At 36.6% G+C, this 15,974-nt stretch overlaps 1 protein-coding gene across 1 annotated transcript in view; it reads right to left on the bottom strand.

The window, feature by feature from the left end:
* Nucleotides 1-13,465, bottom strand: part of cacng7a (calcium channel, voltage-dependent, gamma subunit 7a) — a gene marked incomplete at its 3' end in the record, with an annotated part of 101,665 nt that extends 88,200 nt beyond the window's left edge. The window contains exon 1 of the mRNA XM_079258483.1: nucleotides 13,454-13,465. The remainder of the gene's footprint in view (nucleotides 1-13,453) is intronic.
* Between the last annotated feature and the right edge of the window lie 2,509 nt (nucleotides 13,466-15,974).

Genomic DNA, 15,974 nt, shown 5'->3' with positions numbered 1-15,974 from the left:
GTCCAGCACTTCCTGAATGACTCCAGAACTCATGTTGTCAAGGGCAACTATCCCTTGTTCAGAGCATGTGGGTGTGAAGAGAGAGGGGTGTGAATTTCCACTGGTCTTGTGCTTTAATTGAGAAAAAAAAACTCACCTCTATTTTTCCATTTTAAATTACCTGAATTTTGTTCAGCTTGGCACATTAACGTGCATAAATTGTAGATTCATATAGCTCTTGCATGCATCAAACATGTCATTTCTCACTCAGCGTGCCCTTTTGCCTCTGAAACATCTTTATATGCATCTCTCCTGTTCAGTGTATGATTTATCATCTCCTGTAACACAGCCTGAGGTCCTGTCATTCCATTTCCACATGTCACTGTACATTATGTTCCCATGCCACATACTGTAAGTGATTTGTCTGCGCTGCTGTCACTTTCGTTTGGCAAGTGAAGTCTTGCTCAGACTGCTGCTTGTTTAGTTCTCAGAAGAGAATTTCAGTGTTGAGACATCAAAGACTGAATCGGAACAAGCTTTCCTTCTTAGCTGAACAACATACTTTCATAGGCATTATTTTCAGGTGGGGAAAAATACCCAGAGAGGCAAGAAAATGAAAAAAATAAATAAATAAAGTGAATTGCTGTGGAAAACAGGGACATAATAAATAACTAAACAAACAAGGGCTGATTCTTTCATTGTAAAATAAACGACAGCAGGCGAAGCTGAACAGTTTTGTCAAGAAAAACACATTAAAATCTTTTTTTTCCTTCAGTGTACATCTGGAAATCAGTGAAGCAAAAAAAGGGAAAAAAAATTTTACCTTCATTTTTTTTTGCAAATATATAACAAAAAAAACAAAAAAACAAAAAAAAACCCAAATGGAAACAAATTATAGGCCACAAATGGAGCACATCATGTTACTATAGCAACCTGTTTTGCATTTATTGATAATGAAGATATTTTAATTAACATAAATATTAAATTACTGGCATAAAAAAAAATGTAACCTTTAAATTAGTTTCGGTTTAATTTGTGCAAACTAATGTAGCACCCAACCCAACTAGATATTAACCCTTTGGTTAAGATTGGTGACAGTACAATGAGTGGGGCCCTGGGTACGTTACTTAAAATAAAAATAAACTAATATTGATAAACAGGAGAAATAGTAATAGTTTGCCTTCAGCTTTTTAAACTTATTTATGTTTTTTTTAATTATGGCGGTGCATCCATCTCCCAAGGAGAAAATGTAATTTAGTTTACGTTCACTCAAAATAACAACTGTAGCTGGAAATCTTTCTTGGAATAACACCAGTTATTCTGTAATGCAATTAAGACATAACACAGAAAGTTTGAAGTCAAAAGAAATTAAAATTTAGTAAATATAAAAAATAAAAATTAGAAGATAAAGTTTCAAGGATTTCTTCCGTTATTTTTCAGTGATTTCACAACTTCATTAAACAATAGTTTAGGATGTAACATCCACACATGTGTGAGTCCCATTAACTCAAGTTCAATTTTAAACCAGAAATTAATCAGAGTCTTTGACGCTCAAATAAAACAATATGCAGGCCTGATACGACGTTCGGGGTTGGGCCAAAAAAACAGAAAAATGGCCGTTTCCTTGGTTCACAAGCCAAAATTAAGATGCAGGTGCTTTGCTTTTACTCACAAATCTTTATGATCAGGGATGGTTAAAACCTTGTCCGTCATCATGCAGGTCGTTCTCTGTAACCGGGATGACAGCTTGGCTTCACAGGCTGTGTGAAATGCACTCGGTAAAACTCGTCTCTCTTTCTTTTTATCCACAGCAGAAGAATCCAGAGAATTCCTCTCGGTCCACTGGGCATTAAAAGTCTCTAATTAGTTTAATATATTCATCCAAGATCATATACTTTACATACAGAATATGAACTAACTCGCGGTAAAATGCTAACATGCTAATTCACGATTAGCATCATACATTTATGTACTTTAAACATTTCGTAGAAGCACAAAAGTCATATGCATCGAGTACTCACTCATCACAGGGTTATATAGTCCAAAACAGTAATGTAGACTCTGCATCCACAACGCTTTCTGACCATTTTTTTCCTGTAGCTTAGCTTCACAGCCTCCTTCAGGTGAACGCAGTCGCTGAATGCCTCGGTTCTAGTCGCTTCCCTTCACTTCCTGTCTTAGATCCCGCCCTTATGCACGTGATTGGACATTGAGTTTACATCAACCAATATGATAACAGAAAATACAATATTGACAACTAATCATGTTGATTAGTAACCAAAAGCACATGTTGATAAGTACATTCCAAACAAACTTGTGGAATGTACTAAATGACAAAACTAAATGACAAAACCTTTGGTTGGCTTATATCTGACTTTTATAAGTATTTATGAACAGATTTTAACAGAAAAAATTAACTATGTTTTACTGTGATTAACAATGTTTATTGCATTTTAATAAGGTTGTTAACATACTTATATTTTAGTCTTTGGGGTCTGTAATGAAATTTTAGACCGGGCTACACTAACTAAAAATTGTTCTTTGTATCCTACATTGTAACGATCAATAAAACAAATTCATGCGTTCACATCAGATCGACATCCTTTGATATTCCTTACTGTTGAGGGAAAGCCTCAGTCTGATGGGTTCTACATTTAGTATCATTTCTCCATTTAACATTGTGGAAAATTGTACAAGTGTCTTAAGAACTAATTACATTAATGGTGAGCCCAAACAGCATTCAGTCCTTAATATTAGACTTATTTTCAGTGTTACTGTGTCTAATGTGTTTATTCTTATCATTCTTATCACACTATGTTGTATTAATTCTGTCACCTTGATGTATTTTTATTCTTGTGTATATGAACTAATACAATCTAAAATGTAAAATCCTGCAATGGAAAATAAATATATTAACTTATGAACAGACTTTTCTTTGCAATATTACTGAAGTTCTTTAAGGTTTGTAACATTTTTTCTGCACAGCTTCCTGAAACGTCCCTCCACAGCTGCGCCTATTTCTTTTAAACAAGTCTTATAATAAATTTTACACTTCAGAACAAGTTGCAGATAACTGTACAATTCTGTAAAATCACTTCAAGCCACAAAACAGAGAGAAAATAGAAAATACATCCTTTTTTATGTGCCCCAAAAGGTTTTCAACTCATTTTATACAGTTTTATTTTATTTTCTCCCTTGACACACAGTGCCGTGCACTTAATCATAGCTCCTGTTGTGAGCACAACCTTTTCCCAGTTCATCCGTCTATTTTCTTAACAGCTTAGTCCGATTCAGGTTGCGAGAAGCTGGGGCCAATCCCAGCAATCACTGGGTGAGAGGGAAGGTACATCCCGAACAGGTCACCAGTCCATAACAGTCCCACTTCATCACTTTCAAGCTATTTGTCTGTTACCAAGCTAATTTAATGGATGAATACTGTGCAGCTCTCAGGTTAAGATCACAAAAATCCAAACGTTACAGGGTCTACGGTGTCATTTAAAGATCAAATTGTATAATCAATCTGTTGTAAAGCAGTAAGAAAGCAACAAAGAAAAGGAAAACCAAAAATGTGCAGAACACCTGTATAATCTCTCATCTCCCCAGGTGTTGTTCAGTAACTACACTGGAAATCTGCCCCACCACAGTTTTTCATTACTGGAGGTCACCCTTGAAAAGAGCGTCTCACCTGGAGGCTGATTTTCTTTCCTCTGCTCGTCTGCCATGGCACGGAACAGGTGTGTGGGGAGGAATGTGGACAAGGTGAGCTGGCAACTGGCAGGAAACAGATAAACGACAGGAAACTCTCTCTCTCTCTCTTTATACTAACCAAGGCCGAGGAGCAGATCTTCCTGCAGACGTTGTCAGCACATTCCAGTCAAGAATAAAATATAACTAAGAGAAAGCAGTTCTCAAATGAATACAATGCTTATACTTTATGTAAACGGACGACAAAATACAACAGAATCACAACAAATCAATGCATATATGTCTCATACTAAATACATACAAAAGCCATATATAACAGTTTCTCCTACAGTATATGTTTTAGTTAAGTTCTGTTTGGTAGGTTAGTTAGTTAGGTGTTTATTTTGTTTAGTTCTGGTTAAAAGGCAGCCTCTGAGTCACGTCTTGTTTTGTTATATTGTTTTCCTTGAGCTGTCACAACCTAATGCCCCTTCCTCCCCCAGAATAATTTTACCTACAAATGATTCTAATAAATATTGTAATCTTCTGCACTTGTCTTGTCTCCATCTGTGGGTGTGGGGTTGCAGGTACTCCCAGGGGACGGAACAGTGTAAAAACGTCTTTAACAGAATGTTATTGAAAGCATACGCGTCTTCATCTTCGCTTTATCCATCTTTCTTTCTTTTCCCATCTTTGGCTCTGCCTATTTTTCTGAACCATTTCTCACAATCAGAAATCTCTCCTCTCACTTTCCCCGAACTCTTTGGGTCTATCTCGGTCGTTTTGCTTCTGTTATTGCTTCTCTGCTTGTTATTCTCCCTCCGTCTATCTCGACGAGTCTTCCACTTTCTATCTTGACCTGATTTCTTTGCTGCGTGTTGTCTACCAGAGATGCAAACGGAGAACAGTACGTTATCTTTGGGTTTCATTTGGCATTGACATGGGACTTTTCCCTTACAACGAATACAGTCTGAAAAAGATGCATTCATACCAAAAGTAGCACAGCACAATAGCTGTCATCTGTGTTGACAGGTGGAGCTGCAATGGCAGGAGGTTTCCTGCAAGAGTGTCTTATAAACTGACAATCACATTTACAGCTGCTGTCAGAGATAAACATAGTCACTGTCACATCTGGTGTATTTAAATGTGGATAAAGATTGTTATAGCAACACATTTATTCAAATTTGAGCTATAAGGTTTGTTTTTAAATATATTTTATTTTATACCACACATGGCTAATTTCTGGAATACAGACTTTTCTCAACTCAGCTGTTTGTTTTCCCCCTCAATGGAGCATCGATTTTCTATTTAGAAATAAGAAAAAAATCTTATTTATTGCCCACTTAATAGGCAACACTTCTGAAAAATGTGCTGACAGTTTCACAAAGACAGAAACTCGGTGCAGCTGACATCACCGGGGGGCAAGGAGGTAAAAAACTGAGAAAAGTTTGCACTGTTCAGAGAATATGAGCCAAGGAGAGTTCTTAGAGCCTCAGGTCAACTAGTCCAGACCAGAGTCAAGGTCAGAGTCCAGACCAAACATGGAGAAGCATGTATGCTGCAGCAACAAACTGGAGATTAAACTCTCGCTACTTTTACATCCAGGTTAAAAACATTTTGTTTCTCATAAAATCTGCATCTGAACATTTAACTGATCTTACTTTTAGTTGTTTAAACCTTTTAATGCATCATGATACTATAGTGGAGGCTGATTTCTAGTATATTCCTAAGTGGATATATGTTTACAATTTTGCCACTTCAGTGGACATTCAGTCACACAACACACTGCCACTCTCTGAAGAATAAACAAATCTAGTACAAAATTTCCTACATGCAAGTACATGTAATTACCAACTTTACCTCAGTGACAAACAAGACAAGAACATGATGCTAGTACAGAATATTTCTATTATATAAATATGAAAATATATTATTTTATAAATATTTATATGGAATAGTTAAAATGAATAAACTAATTGAAAACTCAAATGTAATGAAAGAAAAAGAAATATGTCTGTTTAAGTAAAAGATGGCATGTGACAAAAATGTGACTTTTTTTTTTTTTTATTAACTCAGAGGGCTATAATTTATTATTTTATCTTGATCTTCCATAAGTCGTTGTCTTTTATGCTTCCTAACACCACCTGCAATGCTGTTAATGTTTTATGGAAAACACTGAAACGTCTTGTACATGCAAGGTGCTGTACAAATAAACGTGTCTAAAAGGAAACCAGGAAGCACTGCGTTACATCATGACAGAGGTGTGACAGAATCTTTAGGCCCGTTACATAAAAGTAGGATCCAGATAAATTTCTAAGCAGTGTTCATGGAATCCAACACGAGGGCGCCAATATTAGAGTTTTTCTTCAATGCTAAAACACAAAAGCCAATCCTCTAACCCAAACAACCAGTTGTCTCAACACATTTAATAAATCTAGCCCTCATTTGCCAATATCATAAACATGTTTCACATGAAGACACAATTCACAAAACACAATCCTCCATTCTCATAAATCTTAACACATTTAGTCTTGCTAAAACACAAGTTGCAAAAGAGCTCTGCTCACATTCTCAAATGAAAGTTCATGTGATGCAAAATGCTTCCCACAGTCAGCAATATTTGAACACAACGAACACACCTGGAGTCATACATTACACAAAACAACTCAAGATTGAAGTATTGCCAATGACATGACCACACCTAGAAAAGCCAGTTCAGAGTGCACAGTTTGCTGAAAATACCAAACAAACACAGAGGATGAAGGCAGAATCAGCGGGGAGAGGAGTTCCAGTCAAAGGAGGGAGAGGAGCTGGCTGCGAGGAAGATGAGAAGGTCCAGGAGGAAGAGCAAGGCAACATCGAACCATCGTTACGGACAAGATGCGAGCAACAGTTAACCATGTCATTGTCCATGGCGTGACAGTGGCTGAGGTAGGACTAAGAGTCCTTCCAAACCTGAGTAGGTTCACAGGGGCCACCACTATCAGGGCATTCAGGCAACACAACAGGTATTGTATGTTTATTCATACCTTTATCATTGTTATTATTATTATATTATCATTAAATGGTTAAAGAGACAGAAGATCACAGAGTTTTGCCATGCAACATGGGATTGGGGGTGTGTTCAGTATGTGTGTGTGTGAATGATTATACGTCTAATTGTTTTACTTGTTGTTTCAATAAATGTAAAGCACTTTATGTATGAAAGGTGCTATGATATTTTATATATATATATATATATATATATATATATATATATATATATATATATATATATATATATATATATATATATATGTATTTAATATAATTTATAAATTTTGATTTGATTGTACTCTGTTGCTTTATTTGTGACAATACAGTTTTACAAGCCTGAAAAAGTAGTCTTTTGGTTTAATTTTATTAAGCTTTAATTTTACCTGCACAAATAGCTTCCAAGAAACATGGTTTCCAAAAAAGATTTTCCTTCTTTGGTTGGGGGGAACTGTCAGTAATAAAGTAAAGAAAAATCAAACTTGATGCTTCAGCATTTGCAACCATAAAAAAACAGCTCAGCTAATAGTTTTAGCATGGAAAAGTAATGCTCCTATACTTTCAGAAAGTAGGTCAACATCTTTGATGTTAGCATTATGAATGCTGCACATGCTGACATACTGTAGCCCTCTGGCAAAGATAAAGCTGACACGCATATCTCCATCCTAAATATATCTGGAACAGTTTAGGATCAACACATTAAGTTTCACAAACTGAAGTTATATTTGACTTCATAACTAATATTTGACATTTTCAGATTTACAGGCACGAGAAGGCAACACACACACACACATACACAAAACACACCTTCCACTGAGTATTAAGATATGTGGTAATATTATAGGGGGTGAAGCGTGAGAAAATAAGATATGTTATGGGAAATAAACTGATGTAAACACCTAAATGTTCGTGGGAGAAATTTTTCCTCTTTCTGTGGTAAATTACTTGCTTGATGCAGGATAATGCAGATAAGCATTAGGACGGTAACGGAAACCTAAATATGATGAAGCATTAATTAGCATCGGCTGTGACGATATGCTTTTGTCCTGATTCGATTTGATTCTGATGTTTTTGGGTGCCGATTCAATTTAAATTGCGATTCTCACAATCATGCGATATTGCTGATTTTTGTAGATTAAAAACAAAAACAAAAAAAATGTACAAAACTTTTTTTTGCTCGTCATTTTTCTCCATTTCAAAGTGAAAAAAACAACACGGCAGTCAGATCATCATTCTGCTGCTATCATGCCCAAGAAGACAAGTAGAAAGATCAATAAAATTTATTTTAAAAAATTTATAGTGGATTCATTTTATTGATTTGAAAAAAAAAAAAAAAGATCTTTTAACAAAAAAAAAAATCAATTTTAAAATTGTGAAGAAAAAAATCCTGATTTTTGATTTGATTTTCCCACCCTTAGCATTCATGTCAAAGTCAGAGTCATAACACGATTGTTACGTCCCTCAACCACTTCATGTAAATTTGACCATGTGATCCCATCCAGACCATCCGCTCGCTGCTGTATCTCCTTCCTGCGACAGGCTGCACCGCTCCGTTCCTCTGGTTGGCTGGCTGTACCGTCCCCTCTCCAGGATTGGCCCAGCTCATCAGCCCTGTTTAAGGAGCAGGCTGGCAGACCATCAGGGCAGCTGAGTGTTGATTGCTCAGTTTGCCTCACTTTGCCCGTCGTCGGCCTGCAATGTGGTTTAGTGGTGTAGTACAGATTTGTACTTTGTATCTTTGTGTTGTGAGCCCAGTAGGGGTGTTTTGTGAACTGCCACAGTTCTAGCTGTTCTTTATTTAAGTACTTTTGACACTGCTGTTTTCTGGGTTATATTGTGACTTGTTAACAGGTGAGACCTGTTACAACTTTTCTTCTGGTCCTTCATTCCTGCCTGGTTGTCACAGGCAAATTTCATGCCTGCAAATAAACATCTTTTTATTTAAAAGAACTTATTTGTGGGTTTAATGCTTCCAAACCTCTCCGTCTTTCACTGGCAAGCTGGAGGGTTGTAACAACGATCATGTGATATTTCTGTCTTCATTGAAGCCACGATCTGCAGAAGTTCTGCAGCTCTTCACACTCTGGCCCTGCATTCTGGTACTTCAAAACAGCCAATGTGTTGATATCCAGTTGCTGGTGTCTATGCAGGGCCACATGACAAAATGTAGCTGTCATTTGATGTCACAGAGTGGAAAGACCTGAATGAAATTATTGTATGTAAACTTCAAGCAAATATCAAAATCATAAAGATGGATGTCATGGCTCCTCTTGAATCCTTGTCAGTCTCTAATGGAGGAGTTTGGGTTAGCTGTTAATGTACTTTATTATTATGTCAGTATTAGTAGTATTGCTAATGATTCTTGGCATTATCTGCGGAGTTAGAGGCTATTATTGTAAAATGATCTTGATTTCTCAACAGTAAACAATCCTTTAAAAACATACCTGGGTCCAGACGGTGATTCGGATCACCCTAAAAAATGTATTTACTTGTTCCTCATTGCATTTCTGATATTTCCCTAAAATTAAACCAAAACTGGCATCACTTTGTGAGTTATGTTGCTATGGTCAGAATGAAAGACATGGAGGAATAATTCATATATATATATTTTTTGTTTTAAAAACATTGAAAAAGACCAGAAATATTTTAGTTATGAACAAAAAATTTTAAGCATGGATTTTCTTCATGAGTTCTCGTGCCTGGAGCTGGAACACACAAACCATCCACTGTAACATGGAAGCTTCAGATGGAAAAAAAAAAGTTTAAAATTCCATAAAATATTGAAGGTGAGCTTGAAAACGACTCGTTCTTGTTTTGATTTCTCTCTTTCCCTACTGGGCAGAATCTATGACTGCAAGGTGTGTGTGTGTGTGTGTGTGTTGTGGTGAAAAGATAAGGAAAACTGACTCAGATGCAGGTGAAAGCAGCGAACTGACTCTGGAATTTTAATGACTTGAGCAAAAACAGACGACCTACAGGAAAACCATCCAAACACTAAAAAGAGAAACTGACATGAAACTGATGCAGCAAGAGGCAACTTAAAGCCCGGAGTCTTAAAACACAGAACTAATCACAAAATGAGCAGCAGCTGAGGTTATAAGCAAACGAAACCAGGTGTGATAAACAGAAGGTGATGCAAAACCATGCAGAAAGCAGTAGTAGCAGCAGCAAAAGTACAAAATAAAAGCAAAAACAGGCCCAGAAACTAAGGAACAGAAATCCAACAAAACCCAAAATAAAATAAGATCATTTCGTGTTATTTTGTTTGCCTTTCTGGAAATAATGACATAAATCATTAAATTATCTCTACGCATCAAGGTGAACTAGAGAGTAAGATCAGCTAGCTTAACATTTCGAAATGACATTTATGTATTTATAATTTTCTTTGTTTTTTACGTGGCAGCTCTCAGCTTCGTAATATCTTCACAGAATATCCATTAAACATTTCTTCCTACATGAAACTGAAAAGATGCCACGTAACTAACAGGTGACCCTGGAAGTATATTTTACATATTCATTTTTCAATCAAAAATATATATCTTACATATTTTTTTTATTTATTTTTATTAATCAGTATTTAATCAATAGATTCTTTGATTATGACCTAATGTGACTCTATAACAAATAAAAACAGACTGAGAAGAGCATCGAAGAAGCAGAAACAGAGTTCCTGACCTACTGACTCAACGCCAGGACCAAATAAGGAGGCGGCTACGGTCCTGCAGAAGAAGCGATGCTTTCAACAGAAATACACGTTCATATGAAAGGCGAGATCTTCAGGCTGAACCTGGGACACTCGCATTTGATGTATTAGCTTAGCAGCTAAGGGTATCAGCAAGACCTCCTCTCGAGATGTGTCCAATCTTCTTTTACTAAGTCAATTCTAGCTTGAATCCTCTGACTTGATCTTTTTTCTCATTTCAACCAGCTTTGAATTATGTAACCTTCTGATCAATGGTTTAATAGAGATTTAGGAGAAAAGGACGACAACACCCTCCAACAGCTTTCTGCCCTGAGTGAAGTAGCTCTGTGAAAAGCAACATTGACATCCTGGAATGATTAAAAAAAAATCATCTTGCAGTTTTTCAGTAGGAGATTATTTGTTCAGAAATGCAACAACCAGAAACAATAAAGTAAAAAGCAAATTAAGTGTGATGGTAACAGTTTAACTGCCTGCTCCGTTTGCTACGGCTAATCATTCCAGTGACAAAACCAATCAGATGACAGAAATATGGAAATGAACCTGCCTGAGTTACTGGGAGAGATCCCAGCCAAATGACGTGAGCTGCACACCCACAGCAACTGCAGCCAGAGAGCCACAGCATACCACAGAAAGCACCCAAACACCACCCTCAGGGACAATAAAAATAAATAATAATGATGAGAATCAATTTTAAACTGAATCTATGACAGGGGTGGGCATCTCCGGTCCTCCAGGGCCGCAGTCCTGTAGATGTTCATTGTTTTCCTGCTGCAGGACACCTGACTCAAATCAATGGCTGATGAGCAGACTGGTGCAGAGTTTCATGTCAAGCTTTGCACCAGTCTGCTAATTAAGTCTGACATTAGTGAGGTGTGTTGCAGCAGGGAAACTCCTAACATGTGCAGGACTGCGGCCCTCGAGGACCAGAAATGCCCACCCCTGATCTATGACAATAATCAGTGCTTGTGCAGTCTGAGAGGCAGTGGAGAATTTTTTATTTATTTATATATATATATATATATATATATATATATATATATATATATATATATATATATATATACCTAAATAAAATTGCAATTATACAAAAAAATTCCTTAATATTTGGTCTGATTGCATGGGGCGGCTTTTATTAAAAACAATTATGTCTTTTTATTTTAAATTCTGGTTATTGTAAAGCTGCACCAGTTCTTGGTACGTTTTTCCCTTATCTCATTCACAAATGTTATAGCCATGAGATCATTAGACTGATAGGTAATATATGACTTAGTTAACAGTTCTGCTTGTAAATAGTTTAAACTTTTCATAGATAAAGTATGAAAATACAAAATATAATTGACTTGCAATATTTTACTCTTATAGAGATGTAAAACGATCCTGTTTTGTCTGAATGTGTCAATATTGCACTGTTTGACATTTTCTCTAACAGTGAAGAAGTTCACACTCTTATCATGCAAATATTTCAGTCCACAGAAAGTTGTGTCATTTACAGTCATGTAAAAAAAAGCCTTCATTTGATACAAAATTTTATGTAGTCATTGCTAACATAAAGCATGAAAACACAGTGTTTGCTGGATTATGACGTTTTTGGTATTGAAGCTACACTCGTGGAAAGCCAGCTTTTTTCCATTTTAAATGATAGCATGAAAAATGCGTTTGTGGGGTGACAGTTGGTATAAATAAGTGGGTTGCGTCCATTAGACTTTAAAGCCCGACCCATCATAGGAGAAGCACTTTTAAAAAAAAAAAAAAAAAAAAGAGGTGATTTTTATGGACTTTTAACAAAATATAACAAAAACCTTTTTTTTTTAAATGGTTTTTATTTTCTTTTTACTATTTGTTACCATGTGAGTCACTGAATAAGTGCAGTTGTACATGTTGATCTGTCTTTCCTGTCCTCTCCACCCCAACCAGTGGAGGCAGATGGCTGCCCTCCCTGAGCCGGGTTCTGCCGGAGGTTTTCTTCCTGTTAAAGGGGAGTTTTTTCCTTCCCACTGTCGCCGCGTGCAGCTCAGGATGGGGGATTGGATCGAAGTCATGACTCGATGCAATCAGTTGGTTTCTATTATAGGATATGTATGAATTGGCTTGAAATGACGTGTATGTTGATTCGTGTATGTAAAGTGCCCTGTGACAACATTGTTGTGAATTGGTGCTATACAAATAAAGTTGAATTGAATGTGACATGCCAAAATCACTACAGTACAATCCCCTGCTTCCTGGTTTCCACCAGAGCACAAAAGACAAGTATTGCAGTGTTCAACATGATCTTGAGCAAAGTTTCCACCACAGTGATGCTTTTTTTTTTTTTTTAAATAGTTTTATTCTTATTGTATTATTATTATTATGATGATTATAGTCTTCAGCCTTATAATACAACTATTATATTTTTCCATAATATGAACATTATGTACAAATAACAGTAATTATAGTGCACGTTTATGCTGATAGCTGTGGTTCAGGTGACGCCTTCAGAGGGACAAGCCAAAAGGGAACAACAGTGCACGTATGTGCATATATATCTATAAATATGCTCTATATGGTTTTCACCGTCTCTTAAAAAAACCTTTTCTTTGCCTCAATCCTCCGTTTGAACTTGTCCAGACATATAAATGCCTGTAATCACTAATCATTGCTGCAAACCTTTCAATACTTCAGGGCGGTGAAACTCTATAAGTTTGGGAAAGGCTCATTACTGGGTTGTTTTTGATGGGGCATTCCGTGAATCTGCAGGTTTCAGCTCGAACATGATGAATACATCAGGTGATTTCACTGATTAATGCGCCTCCAACCAAGCAGGACAAACTAATCAGTGAAATCAGCTGCGTGCAACTTGTGACTGGAATACAGGTCTGCCAGAACGGTGTGTTGACAGTGTAGCTGACGTCTTACATGATCCGGTGGAAATTTGATATAAAAATAAATCCCCTCGATGATGAGAATGATGCAGTGTGTTCTGAACCACCTGTTGGGGGCTGAGAAAATCTTCAAGCATGTGTCGAGGCTTATGGAACGCAGCGAAGAAGGCATCCTTTCAGCTTATCCTCCTGTTACCTGCGTTGCCCCTGGATACGAGAGAAATTGCTTTTCTTCTCCCACCGTCATGCCCTGCCTTGTATTCAAAGCACACACACACTTTGGTGTGTGAGTGTGACTGTGTTTGGTGGTCAAGGTTGTGCACACACAAACACAGTGAGATGAGAGGAAAACACACAGAACAGAAAAAGGATGCTACAAATAAATAAAAACACAAACAAGGTAAAGGAAGCAATGCATGGATGTAATCTGAAACAAGAGTATCTTACAGGGCTAAAACGCCACACACACACACACACACACACACACACACACACACACACACACACACACACACACACACACACAGAGGATATACTGTCAGGTTGTTGCATCAGAATGCTGAAATCGAAGCCCATAGAAGTAAAGTATATTGAGACGAGGCAGCATGTGCGCATACTCGTCAGGTGTAGCAACAGGTAGTCTCAAAAGGAATTAAAATTTCATTTGCATTTTGTCTTTTGGTTTCACAACTTTCTCTTTTAGAGACTTTTCTTGGGTGTTCACTTCTAAAAAGACCTTTCATGCCAAGATCTGGTGATGTGACAACGTCGAGGAGCTGAAAAAGAAGCCATGGACACATATTTAGCTGTTTTTGCTGAAGTAAAAACACTCATTTTCTTCAACATTTTAACACAATTTAACCAAAGTTAAAAAAACATTTAGGTTAAAGTCAGTTGTGTGTTGTTTCTCCCACATCTGGGCTTAGAAGTGTGTGTAAAGGCAGACATGTTTACACCCATTCTGGTTGGCATATTTGGAAAGCCGTGCATGCCCATGGTTCCCTTTTAGAAATTTTGTATGCAAAACCACATATCCTAAAAGTTTGGCTTGCTGTGTAAAATGTACAATAAAACTTTCAAATCTTTAAAAAAAATTGTTATGGAGTGATGGGAGCTCCATGTTTTTTTTCCGATTAGGTTTTGATTTGAAATTTATTTCACAGACACACAGGGACATTTTTGGTTGTCCATCTGGGGTCACACAGCTCCTCAAGAAAACTGGAAAATTACCAGGGCTTCCAGCATCGGCCTACAGTGGTGGTCCAACTGAATCTGGAGGAATAATGTAAAACTGATCAAATATCACAAGTCGTCCTCCAACGGAAAACTGCAGTTTTAAACTGCAAAGACATGGAGAGTTAAATATGGAGTTTTAATGCCAGTCAAAAGACACCAGAGAAATGATCTCTTACTACATTAAAAAAAATTTAATGACAACAAATCCATTCTGTTGCTGATCTTAGACGTATCCATGGCTCTTATCAGCACCAAGGCTGCATTGCTGTAAATTTACTTTCTAGAATAAAAACATGTCTTTCATGGCTTTTCAATGAATAATTAATAACTCAATTAGTCAAACAGGCATTTAAGGGGTTAAAAGTATGAAAATGATTGCACGAGGAAGTCTGAAGGCGATCAACTGATTGATGAAAACAAGCTGGAAAATATTGTCATGTGATGATTTTGTATCAGTTTTTCCTTCATATGTGTAGTTTTGCCATAAGGGATCCCAGAAGAAATAACCTAAAATAACCTCAACCCGAATCCTTTTGGTTCATAATCATTGACATATCTAAGTGTCTCATCACCAACAGAGAATTTAATATTTATGATATGGAAAATATGAGTTTTTATGTTTTAATTTTTTTTTAAATTTTTTAAATTTTTTTTTTGTAATGAATCCATAATGAGCCCATAAAGAGCATTTAATGGGTTTAAATCCCGGCGATAATTGATTTTTTTTTTCTTTTCTTTTTTTTTTTTGTTGTATTTTTTGAGCAGGATGGAAGTTGTTTAAATAATATATGAAAAAATAAAAGCAGAAAACATTTATGTATGGTAATTTGATGGCAGTTTTAGTGATTGGACACTGTATATGAAGAGAAACCCACAAATAAAAGCACAGAACAAAGCATGGTTTCAGCGCGGGGTGGGGGTGTCCATGGCTTTTTAGTATTTGCATGAAGGGGGGTCATCAAGGAAAATTGGTTTGGAACCACTGTGGCAGCATATGCTGTGCCCATCAAACAGATGATCAAAGCGTGCGCAGCTATTGTGATTGCACCTATTAAGTGAATGTGGCAGTTTATTAATCCCTTTGGGGACATAAATGGTGAGGCAGATGAAAAGGAAGAGGCCGATCTTTAAAGGTGCTGCTCCTAATGTTTTAACTCCAATTAATCATTACCACAATCGTAATGATGTTATGATGATAAAAGGCAACACTCATTACAAACATTGTCAGCTTCCAGTGGCCACCAACAACAGTTCACGGCACCATTAAGAAAAAAAATAGTTGATATTCCATTGAAGGGAGAAAATTACGCCGCTCACTTATGCATGTTATTAGAATGAACCCAGCTGATCTGCTATCAAATTTTAGTGTTATTAGTCATGAAATTCATGCATTTAGATCCTCTGGAACACCATTAAATAGATAATTGTGACATTTGCTCCTGTTAAATTATCAAGATATTAAAAAGTGATAAGAAAAACAA

Source organism: Telmatherina bonti (assembly GCF_933228915.1).
Source record: "Telmatherina bonti genome assembly, chromosome: 19".
Taxonomy (NCBI): domain Eukaryota; kingdom Metazoa; phylum Chordata; class Actinopteri; order Atheriniformes; family Telmatherinidae; genus Telmatherina; species Telmatherina bonti.
This window is presented reverse-complemented; position numbering and strand designations above follow the sequence as displayed.